General features: G+C 35.6%; 1 pseudogene; it reads right to left on the bottom strand.

Moving 5' to 3' along the window:
* The window catches only part of LOC136398435 (alpha-N-acetylgalactosaminide alpha-2,6-sialyltransferase 2 pseudogene), a 56,975-nt pseudogene extending 46,254 nt beyond the window's left edge, over nt 1–10,721 (bottom strand).
* Between the last annotated feature and the right edge of the window lie 2,662 nt (nt 10,722–13,383).

The following is a 13,383-nucleotide window of genomic DNA, read 5'->3' on the forward strand; positions in this document are numbered from 1 at the left end:
GAAATCATCCAAACAAACAAACAAAAAAGATTGAATGAAATATTTAAGGTGTTGATAAAATAAAACTACCATTCTAAAATTATCTTTAAAGAATGAAGAAGTAATAAAAACTTTCTCAGAAAAACAAAAACTGAGGAAATTTACACAAGAAAGTGGGCCTTGCAAGTTGTGTTATAATAAGTTTTTCAGGCAGAAGGAAAATGGTATAGGTCAAGCACTCAGACCTACATTAAAGCAAGGAAGAATATCAGAGGAGGAATAAATGAAAATAAAGTAATTTAAATATTTTAATTGTTTTAAAAGATAACTATTTAAAGTAATAACAGTAATAATTTATTGGGTAGTTATAGCATACGTATATGTGAAATGAATGACAGCAATGTAATAAGAAACTGGATAGCCTGACCTCTGGTGGCACAGTGGATAAAGCGTCGACCTGGAAATGCTGAGGTCGCTGGTTCGAAACCCTGGGCTTGCCTGGTCAAGGCACATATGAAAGTTGATGCTTCCAGCTCCTCCCCCCTGTCTCTCTCTCCTTTCTCTCTCTCTCTCTCTCCTCTCCTCTCTAAAATGAATAAATAATAAAAAATAAAAAAAAGAAGAAGTTGGATAGAAGAATTGGGAATTTTCTGTTCTTAGTCACCTGCACTAACTTGATGTGGAGTGTTATTTGAAAGTGAATTTAGATTAATTTAAATATATATGGCGAACTGTAGGAAATCATAAAGTTAGGCTTTGAAAGCACTGCAACTGATATGCTAAAAGAGGAGATAAAATAGAATCATATAACATGCTTAATTAAAACTAGGAAGATAGAAAGAAGGGGGAGATCAAAGAATAAATGTAACTTTTAAAAAACAGTTACAAATATACTAAATGTTAATGCAACACATTAATAATCATTTTAAATATAAATGAGCTAAGTATAACAACTAAAATACAGAAAGTGTCAGAGTGAGTAAAATAATTTAATTACCTCAGGTAAATACAATCTTTTTTATTCAAAATGAGTAAATTGAAATGAAATATCAATTCATTCATATTTTTATTTTAAAAATACACTTTAGGTAGAAACATTATTTTCACAAACTTAGAGTATATTTATTTTATTTATAATGTGATACTAGAGGAGGTAAAAACATTTAAGGCAGAACGAATAGAATGTGTCAAGACTGGGGGTTAGAGCTAAGCTTGGCTTGTTGGAAAATCTGAAGGAAGTCCAGCAGATGAAACGGTTGAGTTTCTGGGGATGTGGAGTGAGAAGGAGAACTGGAGAAATAGGCAAAGATAATAGCTCTCACAGATAGGGCCTCGTCTTGTAAAAAAGCAACAACTTGAACTTCATACCAAATTGAATAGGAAACTACTGCCAAGTTAGTGGAGGGTGAGAAGTTAATCAGATTTGCATTTCAACAGCCACTTTAGCTCATCAGTAGGATGAATGAAATGGGCAACAGAAGTGAAGACATTCACAAGGAAACCCACTTGGTACAAGATAGCATATGGTGGTGGCTGGGACCAAGGTGGAGATATCAAAAGGTCTCACTTTGCGATTGGTGTGAATCAAGCCAATAGAACTGCCTGACTAGGCAGTGCTATAGTGGATAGAGTGTTGGCCTGGGATGCTGAGGACCCATGTTCAAAACCCTGAGGTTGCCAGTTTGAGGTGGGGTCAAATGGCTTGGATATAGGCTAAACAGCTTGAACATGGGATTATAAACATGACCCATGGTCATTGGCTTGAACCCAAAGGTCACTGGCTTGAAGCCCAAGGTTTGCTGGCTTGAGCCCAGGGTTCATGGCTTCAGCAAGAGATCACTGACTTAGCTGGCGCCCCCCAGTCAAGGCACATATAAGAAAGCAATCAATGAAAAACTAAGGTGCCTCAGCTATAAGTTGATGCTTCTCATCCTACTCCCTTCCTGTCTGTCTTCCTCTCGCTCTCTAAAAAACAAACAGTAAACAAGAAAGAATGGGAGAAGGAACATAGGAGATTATCAAGTTAAGAGTAATGTCACACATACTATTAATATTAAAAAATACTGTGTGTATAGGTAAATTTCTTTATATTCATTAATTACTACATAAATTATAGAGTTAGAAAACAATAGATGATTGATGCCTAGACATGGAAAGAGCATCCAAAGTCTCAAAATAGTAGATGTTCTTAATGTGTAGTAGAATAAAGCAATTTTGTAAACCTGAAATCTTCACGAGTATATGAATATGTTGGTTTCCTATGACCTACTCTTTTTAAAAGTGAAATATTTTTATTACATTTGCAATATGCACAAGTGATAAACCCTTTATAAGTGAAATAGTAACCAGTCATTGATATATCTCCTCTCTACTTCACTTTATAAAAATCTGTGTTGTTAAGTTTTAAGCATGACATGCAGCTTAAAAAACCCTCATGGATTTTAATCAGCTCTGTTATGAAATCATAACTACAGAGTATTTAATATTATAAAAATTCTAGCATTCTAAAATAAGAGAAAGTTGATTCAATAGGGAAGCAATTGAATTTTAGAAAAATGGCATTAATCACTGAAATTATAAAGTATATTAAGTCATATCCTGAACACATGGAACAGATGAACCCTTAAAAATAAAAATTAGTTAATAAAATTAAACTAAACAAAAGAGATTTTCTGGTGTTTAAGTATACTTTAAAAGACAAAATAGGCAGATGAGAAGATAACTGGCAAAGCCATCTCATTGGCTACCCATAGTTAATTAAAAAATAAACCCACTTATTCTGAACCATGTGAGATGACTAAAGCAATATTACACAAAACATATAGAAATTGTTATCACTGCAAATGTGACTGGGATTAATTAAAATGTGATTAATCTGTCAAATTTTATCTCATAATAGTTTTCAATTATCATTAGCCCTCATATTCTGGAATAGATGCAGCCCATTAAAATTGACTATCAAATGAATTCTGCTGATCCACTTTCTTCCAAAATTAGAGCTATATTTTAAGAGAAGGAGAAAAAAGAATGAGGAAAAAGGAGGAAGAGGAGAACAAGAAAAGAAAAGAAAAAAGGAGGAAGTGGAGGATTAAAAGAAAGAAAGAAATGTAACACGAGAAGAAAATGGAAAGGAGGAGAGGAAGGGAAAGAGAGAGGAAGGGAAAAAAGGAGAAAGAGATGAGGAAAGAAACAACAAAAAAAAGAAGGACAAGGACTCAGAGATTGGGTGGCTTGACTTCATGAGAATGGTTTACACTAAAGCTTTATGTCAGTGGTTCTCAAAGTGTGCACCAGGGTGCACTGGTGCGCCCTAGAAGATATCCAGGTGCGCCCTATGGTATTCCAGAGAAATATGTGCCTGTTTGGGACCAAAAAACCAACAGGATTTTTGGAGTTTAGATTTTTGGGGGACAGAGGTGTGGGGAATTGGCTGTAAGCTGACAGTCTGACCAAACCCCCACCTCACTTGCCTGATCAGGTTGCAAAAGGCTGTTAAACTGTGGTGCTTGATGGTTTACACTACCCCCCATGTTCCCCGAAAAGACTGGAGGCAAGTTTCTTCTATCTTTTGTTTGGTGTAAAGTTAACATGATATGTATGATGGGGGTTTTCTTTACTTGGTAAAATTCTTGGGTTCTCTTGGAAACATGAGCAAAGATCTTATTGATTTGCTAATGGCCCACTTTGCCCTATAAATAAAGCAAAATGAGTTTTGGGGCATGCTTTTTTCTTGCTAACAGCAATTACAAGACCCTCCCAACTTTGTATTTTCTTAATTCTGCACTGTTCCCACTCAGAACCTGGAACTAGCTGCACTGGTTCACAGCATGTGCCCAGATATAAAAATAAATATAGTTACTCTATTACATCATTTTATTATGGAAATACCGCTCTTTTTATTAACACATCATTATTATATTTATTATTAACACATCATTATATTATTTTTAGATAAATACACCCAAATAAAATGAATAGATTTCTCAAAAAGAAGCATGATATTGAAGAATCCAATTCTGGAAGTGAGCAAAGTTAAGTGTAAATAAAATAGGACTTGAAGGCTGATGGGCAGAATTTAATTTATGGCATTTTCCATCACTTAACACTGAACATTACGATTGGATTAGAAACCCATTCATGGAAACTTCAAGTGATTTTGGTTTAACATTAACAGAAGAATAATAACTGGCAGCTATATCCACTGATCGTGGATTGATGATTAAACATAAGGAATTGTCTCTTGAAGCCTTTTGGATTTCTATAAAAGAAGAATATGTGGCAATATCTAAAAAAGCTTTGAACCTTTTACTACAATTTTCAACATCTTATTTATGTGAATTAGGATTTCCTACCCTCAACACAATTACAAGTAAAAAGAGAGGAATTCTTCAATGTATTGATGAGGAAATGAGAGTTTGTCTTTCAAATATATGTCTAAACATTGAAGAAATCACTAGGACACATCAGGCTCATGTCTCTCACAAACATAAGAATGAAAAAACTTAACACATTTATGCCAGGACCTGCCAAATTTACTAAATCTTACTAAGAATGTATCTATATATATATAAAAAGATAATGTTTTTGTCATTTTTAATATTTAACCCCTCTTTTTTATGAATTCAAAAAGCATAACTCAAAAAATATAACATAAGGATGTTTTCTAATGTCAGAATAAATTTAATTTTGTTGTATTTATTTTGTTAAATTACCATAAAAGCACGCTTGTACTTTTTTTTTTAATATTTGACTTAATTATTATAACATGTTTCTCAGAAATTTGTATATAGTGTGCCTACAATTATTTGTAGGATTTTAAATACACCCTAATTTCAAAAAGTTTGAGAACCACTGCTTTATGTGGTTGTTGTGTCAATCAAGTTTTTCTATTAATTCAGAAAAATGTAGGTTTTGGTTCAGGGCTTCTTTAAATCAAAGCCCCTTTAAACTTAAATTCCCCTCACCCAACCTCCCACTGGGGCAACTTCTTCATTAAGCATCTTCCTCACCTAACCTCCCTCTTCTCTTAAGCAACTCCTTCCACCTTAGGAAGGTTCTGAGTATTTCCTTGGGATAAGGCCATCATTAGGAACCTGAAGGTTGGGAAAGAGAGACAGTCTTGTAACCAAGGCTACAAACCCCAGTATGCCTGCAGCAGCCCCCATATCCAATACTCTCTCTCTCTTTCTCTCTCACAGCTCTGCCGACAGACACACTTTGCTGGTCTCAGCCAGCTTGCACCCAGGTGCTTTTAAAATAAATTTTCCTTTTGGAACACATTAGCCTTGTGTTTGACTCATGGTTTCTGCCTTTCACTCTCTACAAGATATCCTTTCTAACATCCTTTGCCATTTAGAAACTTTTCTTGGTGTAGAAGCCATGAATTTACAGCATGTTCCAGCACTGTGCTTCCTTCTTTTTTTCTTTCTTTCTTTTTTTTTTTTTGGTAATTTTCTAAAGTGAGAATTAGAGAGGCAGAGAGATAGACTCCCACATGCGTAAGATTGGGATCCACCCAGCAAGCCCACAAAGGGGCAATGCTCTGCCCATCTGGGCATTGCTCCACTGCAACTAGAGCCATTCTAGCCCTGGAGGCAGAGGCCATAGAACCATCCTCAGTGCTTGGGCCAACTTTGCTCCAGTGGAGCCTTGGCTGCAGGAGGGGAAGAGAGAGACAGAGAGAAAGGAGAGAGGGAAGGGTGGAGAAGCAGATGGGCGCTTCTCCTGTGTGCCCTGGTTCTGGAATTGAATCAGAACTTCCATAAACCAGGCTGACATTCTATCACTGAGCCAGTTGGCCAGGTCTTTTCTTCTTTTTTTTCCTCTCCAGATTTACTTCTTATAGAACAATGCTTTAATGTGCATCCTGGCTAAAAGACTACAGCTGCCAGACACACATGAAGACCACCTATCTCCGTGTGTGTGTGTGTGTGTGTGTGTGTGTTTTGTGTGTGTGTGTGATTTGTTCAAAAATGTATTGGTAGTACTTACTTAGAGAAAAGAATGCAAAAGCATATCTGAGGTTAGAGAATTAGATATTTTTTAAAATAATTTTTCAGAATATTTTCCAAATGTGATTTTTATGTGAAACTAAGCTCAAATGTTATTAAATCTGAAAAGAAACTTGATTCCTCTCAGTTGTCTCTTTATTGCAGGAATGGACAATGAACTAACCATTTTCCTCTTTTGAGGAATCAAGCCCCACACAGACATGCAAGCACTTGCTCATTGCACATTACACACTTTTCTGTTCAAAGGCTGTCCTTGGCATTGGAACAAATACAAGGCCATTGCTGCCTTGGGGAAGCTTCAGTGCACAATGCCAGGGGGCGCATTTTCCCTACGAACCTATGTGTGTGACAGCCCTCGGGCTGTGCAGAGCACGCCTACTGCAGCTCTTAGCTTTAAAATTGTAAGACGATGTGGTAATGCCAGCATAGAGGTAGGATAAAACCCCTCAGGATGTAAAAGTAGCTTCACAAAGAGGATAACATTGGAGGGGACTCTTGAGGGACATACTAAACTCAGCCAAGGAGAGAAGAGGGACAGGTCAATGTAGCAGAAGAACAGGCGAGCCTGAGGATATGACAGGGTAATAGAGCATGAAGAGTTCTGGGATTTCACATAGAAGTCCACACTCCTGGCTGCTTGTGAAAAATGAGATCTGGCTACACTGAAGCTGCAGTGCAGTGTGATAGAGAGGTGTCAATATTCACAGCAGTGTAAGTACACACATGTGTGCTGGTCACACTCGGAGATGGGCGAGCCTCTAGGTGTTCCAGTGGCCAATACCGCCAGCTTTACTTGCTTGTCCCAGACACTTTCCTCATTTATAACACCCAGGTGGCACATGGGAATTTGACTGTCATTCTGGGTTTAAAATATGTTAAAAAAGGAAGGGGGCTTAAATACCAAACCTAGATTTAATATCTAATTTAATTGCATTTTCAATTTATCCCAGAAACATCTTAATCAAGCAGTCTGGAATTTTCTGGTGAAATAACGGTATGTTAATCTGTCACATGAGCCCTTTCCATCTGCCTAAGGAAGAACAGGCAGTCTGCATGATTAAACCCTGGCCATTTTCTTTCACCTAAAAGGGATTTCAGTCCACAAATACTATTTTATTTTTATTTTACTAATAAGTCTCCTGTCTCACCTCACCCTTCTTTCTATAAAAACCTTCCCTTTTGTACATCCCCTCAGAACATCCTTCTACTTGAGAGATGTCATGTGGCCTGATTTATGAATTACTTAATAAAACCAGATATTTCTTCAGATTTACTCAGTTGAGATTTGTTCTTTATCAGAGTAGTGGCAGTGTCAGGACAGAAGCAAACTTCTGACAGAATTCAGGGACAGTGAGCAACATAGACATGGTGCCCACGAATCCCATTTTGAGGTCACTGTCTTTTTCATTATTCCCCAGGACCATCGGTAAGTCCTTCTCGGTTTGAGCTGTACTCTCTCTTTGTGTTTGAGTTCCCAATCTAATTGGCTGTACACACTAAGAATTAGTGGGTCAGGTTGAAGCTAGCTGATGGTTCTGAAATCCAAAGTCCCTAGCCTTTGGTTCAGTTTGCAATTGCATGTTGGAATCCCTTCCCCAATTCCAGTTCATGGTCTTGACATACTGTGGTTTGCTGGCTGAGATCACATTGGCAATAGCTGGTGGTGCACATGGGGTCTATATTGGCCAATCTGCAGTAATATTGAAACCCCAGTTCTTGGTTTTGTCCCTGTTGGGAGCTGCTGACAGGGACAGTTTATGCTGTAGCTCTTCATTTATTTGAAATATTTCCCCTGATTCCATGTTGGAAACAGCTGGTAGCAGCTGCACTTCTCCTTCTGTTTAGAGTCAGTCCACAGTCCTCATTTTGGGAGTCTGCTCCTTCAATCCTGCCCTCCATCTCTAGTTCCCTGATTACTGCTGGTGTCCACAGTTGCATTTCTTTGGTTTCTGTTAATGTTCACACAAGGTAAAGGATATTGCTAACAGAAAATCTTGAAATCCAGAGAGTTTATATGTTAGTTTGGCTGTAAGAATCAAAGGCCTAGCTAAAGAAATGGAATCCTTTGTTCCCAGAGAGCTGAGTGCAGCATCTTCCAGCACACCTGCTTATTTTCTGTCTAAGAACTGGTCTCAGAAGCTGTAGATACTGAGTAAAATGGCCACGTTTTACAATAAATTGCCAAGAACTGCAATGGCCATTATGAAAAATGTTCCAATTCCACAGAGGCTTCTAAAATATTTTAAAATTGCAAAGTAGCTTTACTGAAAAGTTTTACTGCAAAAGGCTAATAAAAAATTAAAGAGACAGGATGTATCTAAAATAAAAGACAATAAGATATATATATATATTATATATATATATATAATATATATATAAGACTGACATAACTCCTGTTGCTCCTCTCGATCATCCTCTATTTGAGTATTCATTAAAGTAATTCTCTTTCTAAACTGCTTTTCCATTCTGAAGAGAATATTCAAAAGTTACCATTTAAAATAAAGCTGCCTGAGGTTGTACATGAACTTCCTTAAATGTTCTTTACGCCTTAGTCAAAGACTAAAATAGAGCTATTGTTAAAGAATTTTCTAAACCTTAAAAGAACCCCAAAAAGTTTTTAGGAAAAAAACTTGATCAGCTTGTACACATGTTGCTAAGACTGGGGGAACCCAGAAATGGATGCAGGAGGCAAGATGGCCAAACCTAAGGATGATGTTTGAGATCCTAGGTCAGAAAGGGCTCACAAAATAAAAGCTGATCTTTTCCAAGCTTGTCTAAACCCAGGACTACAACTGACAAATTTGAAAAGACTCTGGAGTGAGATCATAAACATAAGTCTACCAAGCTAATAGCTTTATTGCTGCAATGGCTTCAGGACTAGAGACCCCAAATAACATGTAGGGCTTCCCCATGATGCCCTCCTGAAAGAATATCATCAAAAACACTGGCCCAGAAATTGATGTTTCAATTGTAATCAACTGGGACACTGAAAAAAAGATTGTCCTCAAAGACCCTAAGCAAACTCTTCAACATCAACCTAAATGCTTTGTGTGGACCTGTCCCACAGTTGACAAAACTAGGAAGATTTTTTTAGCAAACTGCTACATTATTGTCATCAACAGTCAGGGGAAACTGGAATTAAAATTAGTGGGATTGTCCAATATTGCCTGAAATAAAATACTCTTTATTCCAGTTGAAACCTAATTAAGATATCTGAAAGGATTTAATAACCTTATGATCTGAAATTTAGCTAAATTGGAAGTTCATATTCATCACCTGATAAGAATTTTAAAAAATTTATTTTCTATTTATTGATTTTAGAGAGAAGAAGGGAAAGAGAGAGAGAGAACCATCAATTTGTTGTTCCACTTACTTAAGCATTCATTTGTTGATTCTGGTAGGGATCAGACCCACAACCTTGGCGTGTTAGGATGACACTCTAATCAACTTAGCAACTCGATCAGAGCTCTAATGAAAATTTTTCTAGGCCTTCTCCTTTAAGCCAAATGCACCCAGAGGGAAAGAAAGATTCCAGAATATGATGTTCACCTATAGGTGAGAGGATGTGTCTAGTTTTTTTCTTTCTAATCCCAAACCTCCCTAATTTTTTCAAAATACTTATATGTTTTTGAACATTAGAAACAGAATTGTCCTGCAAATATGTCCAAAAAAGTTCCATCTTGGAGAATACTTGAATACTTTTTCTGTAGAAAATGTAGATTTTCTACTCTCTAGGACCTAAGAGTCAATCTCTAAAATGTAAATATTTCTCTTTATAAAAGAAGAAGAGAAAGAGAAAAGAAAAAGAAGACACAGCATTTAGAAATTGGGCAAGTAAAAAATCTTAAGTGTCTTCACAAATATTTGTTTCTAAAAAATCTTTGTTTTCATTTGTCTGTGGGCATCTATATATGTATATTGTAAGTGTGTGATATTCTTCTACCTCAGGATGGTATTGCTAAAATTAATTTCAAAAGAGCTGTATTTGATTGTTTAAAAACAAACTAATTGATATATTTATTCACATGGTCTGAGGTAATCATTAATAAATAAAATCTAGTTTAAGTATATTAGCTTAATTAAAACAGACATATTTCTGAAGTTATGAACATTGAATATAATGCAGATAAACAATTCTTTTTCTACTTAAATTTACCAAGGGTCAAATAAGTTTATGTTACCTCTATTACAAAATTTGTCAACAGACAAAATAGCTTAAGATTATAACTGACTTCATCTAATGTCTCATGAAATTTTCCTAAGTAATCTATATAAATAAAAATGTAAATGTTTGTTTGTTCAAAATCTTAAATCTCTGAAAGCCCTTCATCAATTGCATTGAAATTTTGAAGCAATGTTACATTCAAATATATGCACTTTTTTGTATACCTAATATTGTATAAATATAGATGTCACATCTGTGACAGGTAAAAACATGCTTTTTTAAAGAAAACAGCACATCTGTTGAACGTAAAAGCAACACACAGTATACTAAATATTTTACAATTTCATTTCAATATTTCCAATTTACAATCTATTTACATGCAGCCAGACTTGAGGATGCACGTTTGCAAGCACGGTGATCGCATTCTGCAGCTTCAGATCTGCTTTGTTCACAACAGAGTGAATGCAACAGGCTGAGAGTAGTTGAAAGACATCAACAAGAAACAGCAGATCAGCATCAAACACAACTCCATGCTCAGCAATTATGCGATTACAATTGCCTTGCATTCCGGTATAACCCAGTTGATGATTATAATTTAAGCTGGCATGTTCTCATTGGCACTATGACTGAAGTGTGTCCTTATTGCAAGGCTCTGAAATTTAATGGAGAAACAAAAGGAATGTGTTGTGCCTCCAGAAAAATTAAACTGCCTCAACTTGGAGAACTGCCAAAGCCATTAAAAACTTTGCTTGCCAGATATAGTGCCAAATCAAAGTATTTCCTATCTAACATCAGAAAATAGAATTCATGCTTCCAAATGACATTGTTCATTCAGCACAGAAATGGTAACAGCTCAATTCATGCCAACTTTCAAAGTGAAAGGACAAATTTATCCTAAAGCCAGCTCCCTGCTTCCATTCCCAGATGGTCAACATAAATTCCTACAAATGTATTTCATTGGTGATGGTAATGATGAATTGAATGCATGCTGCAGAATTTCTACCAGCATAAAAAGGTCCATTGTTTCCCAACTGTAAGACCTTCTTCACGAAAAAAAAAAAAACAATTTAGTGCATTTGTTCAAAACAGCAATTAACATGATGCCATCTGATACACACAAGATTGTTATTCATGCTGACAAAATGGCTGCTGGAGAACATGTGCAAAGATTCAATGCTCCAACTATAGACGAAGTAGCAATTGTTATAGTTGGAGATCAGTTCCAACCTAGAATATTGTTCTTCATTGGAGAAACAATCAATTGACAAAAGTTGCAGAAACTCATCAATGCTACAATGCCCTGCAATATCCAATCATTTTTTGGGATGGTAACTATGGATATCACTTCAATGCTATGATGATAAGTTCAGTCAGTGGCAAAGAAATAAATATTAAATGCAGCACTATGAACTATTATTCATACCGATTAATGATTTGAGAGAATGAAGACAATCACATTTTGAAATGCTGTCAGTTGTTTCACCAATACATTGTAGATATGTATGCAAAATTTGAAACAGAACATTTGATATTTATCCATTTAAATCAGACCAAGCTTCACTCTGAATAATACATTCATTTGCAAGATGCAGTTGTAAATGACGGTAATATAACTAACGTTGGAAGACTAACAATTTTGCCATCATCATATACAGGCAGTCCATGTCATATGCATGAGTATGCTCAAGATGCAATTGCATATGTTTGTCACTAGGGGAGTCCAGACCTATTCATTACATTCACATGCAATCCAGCTTGGGACGATATACAACAGCTCTTACTTCCTGGCCAATCACCGGTGGATAGGCATGACATCACAGCACGTGTTTTCAGACAGAAGCTGAATTTGCTGATGGATTTCATGGTAAAACATGAAGTGTCTGGGTCTGTGCGCTGTAAAAAAAATAATGAGCAATGTAGTAGAAGCAACCATCTTGACAGGACCTTTCAAAGGTGAAGTTGTCCTCATTCCTCGCATTTCTATGATTCCAACAGATATGCCATTTCAATTTAAGAGATTGCAATTCCCAATTTTATTGGCATTTGCAATCACCATCAACAAAGCTCAGGGCCAATCTTTAGAACTGTGCACTTTAGATCTACACACGGATTGCTTCTCACATGACAATTATATGTTGCATGTTCTAGACTCGGCAAACCAGACAATCTTTATATCTGAACAGACAATGAAACAAAAAAAATATTGTATACCCACAAGCATTGTGAAATTAAACATTAGAAACATGTCCTTTCTCTTTTCTTTCTTTTCCTTTTAACCAGACTGAGCCACAGCAATGCGTGGTCAGGTACAGCTAGTCTAAATATAATTGTTAAGAGCAAGTAAGTTAATAGATGTCCAATAACTTAAGATTTCATTAAGTTAAATTATGAAAATGTATTAAAAATCTAAGTCATTTCCAAATAAAAAAAGACATAGAAACATAATTACTGAACATAGGTTTATCTGCTTTTGTTTTATTCTTGCAAAAAAAACTGAACATAAATTTAGGTCTATTACTATACATGTTTTATGCCACACTCAGAAAGTTTCTATGAAAAAACATGCTTCTATAACTTATAAAAAGTATTTATAACACATAGATACAGATAATAGGACAGCAAATCTCAGAGGGAAGGGGTGAGGGAGTTTGGGGGAAGAGGGCAAAGGGTGGGGTAGTGGGGACAAGAGGATGGATGAGGGAGTTATATTGAGTGGGACACTTGAATCCATGTTAACACAATAAATTAAAATTAATAAAAAATTTTTAAAAAATTTTATAAAATTTTTAAGACACAAAATGCTAATGTAAAAGATGTTCAAAATTGTTTACTCCTAAGTTTTTACTAGAAATAAAGGTTACAGAAAGATTGATAAAAATCTAATAAATATAATTGAAGCTATTAGAAATAACAATGGGGTAACTTTATGCAAAAAGTAGGGTGTGCTTTTGGCTAAGAGAAGTGATAATAAAAGAAGATGCATTTTTGTTAAAGGAATGAGAGTCATTTTGCCTAAACTAGAACTTCTGATAATGAAGGACAAACTAAATATATACAAAAAGTTGAAAACAGAGAGTATGTTTGAGAAAGACTTTTGCCTTATGTAATTAAAAGCTGAAAATTCAATTATTGTTATAAGGGTTTCTTTTTAATTTAAGCTTTAATTTCAAAGGTGTACTTATGTAAAACCAGAATTTTGGTTTTTTCTACTAAATGGAAAAATGTTTT

Source organism: Saccopteryx leptura, chromosome 3, assembly GCF_036850995.1.
Source record: "Saccopteryx leptura isolate mSacLep1 chromosome 3, mSacLep1_pri_phased_curated, whole genome shotgun sequence".
Lineage (NCBI taxonomy): Eukaryota > Metazoa > Chordata > Mammalia > Chiroptera > Emballonuridae > Saccopteryx > Saccopteryx leptura.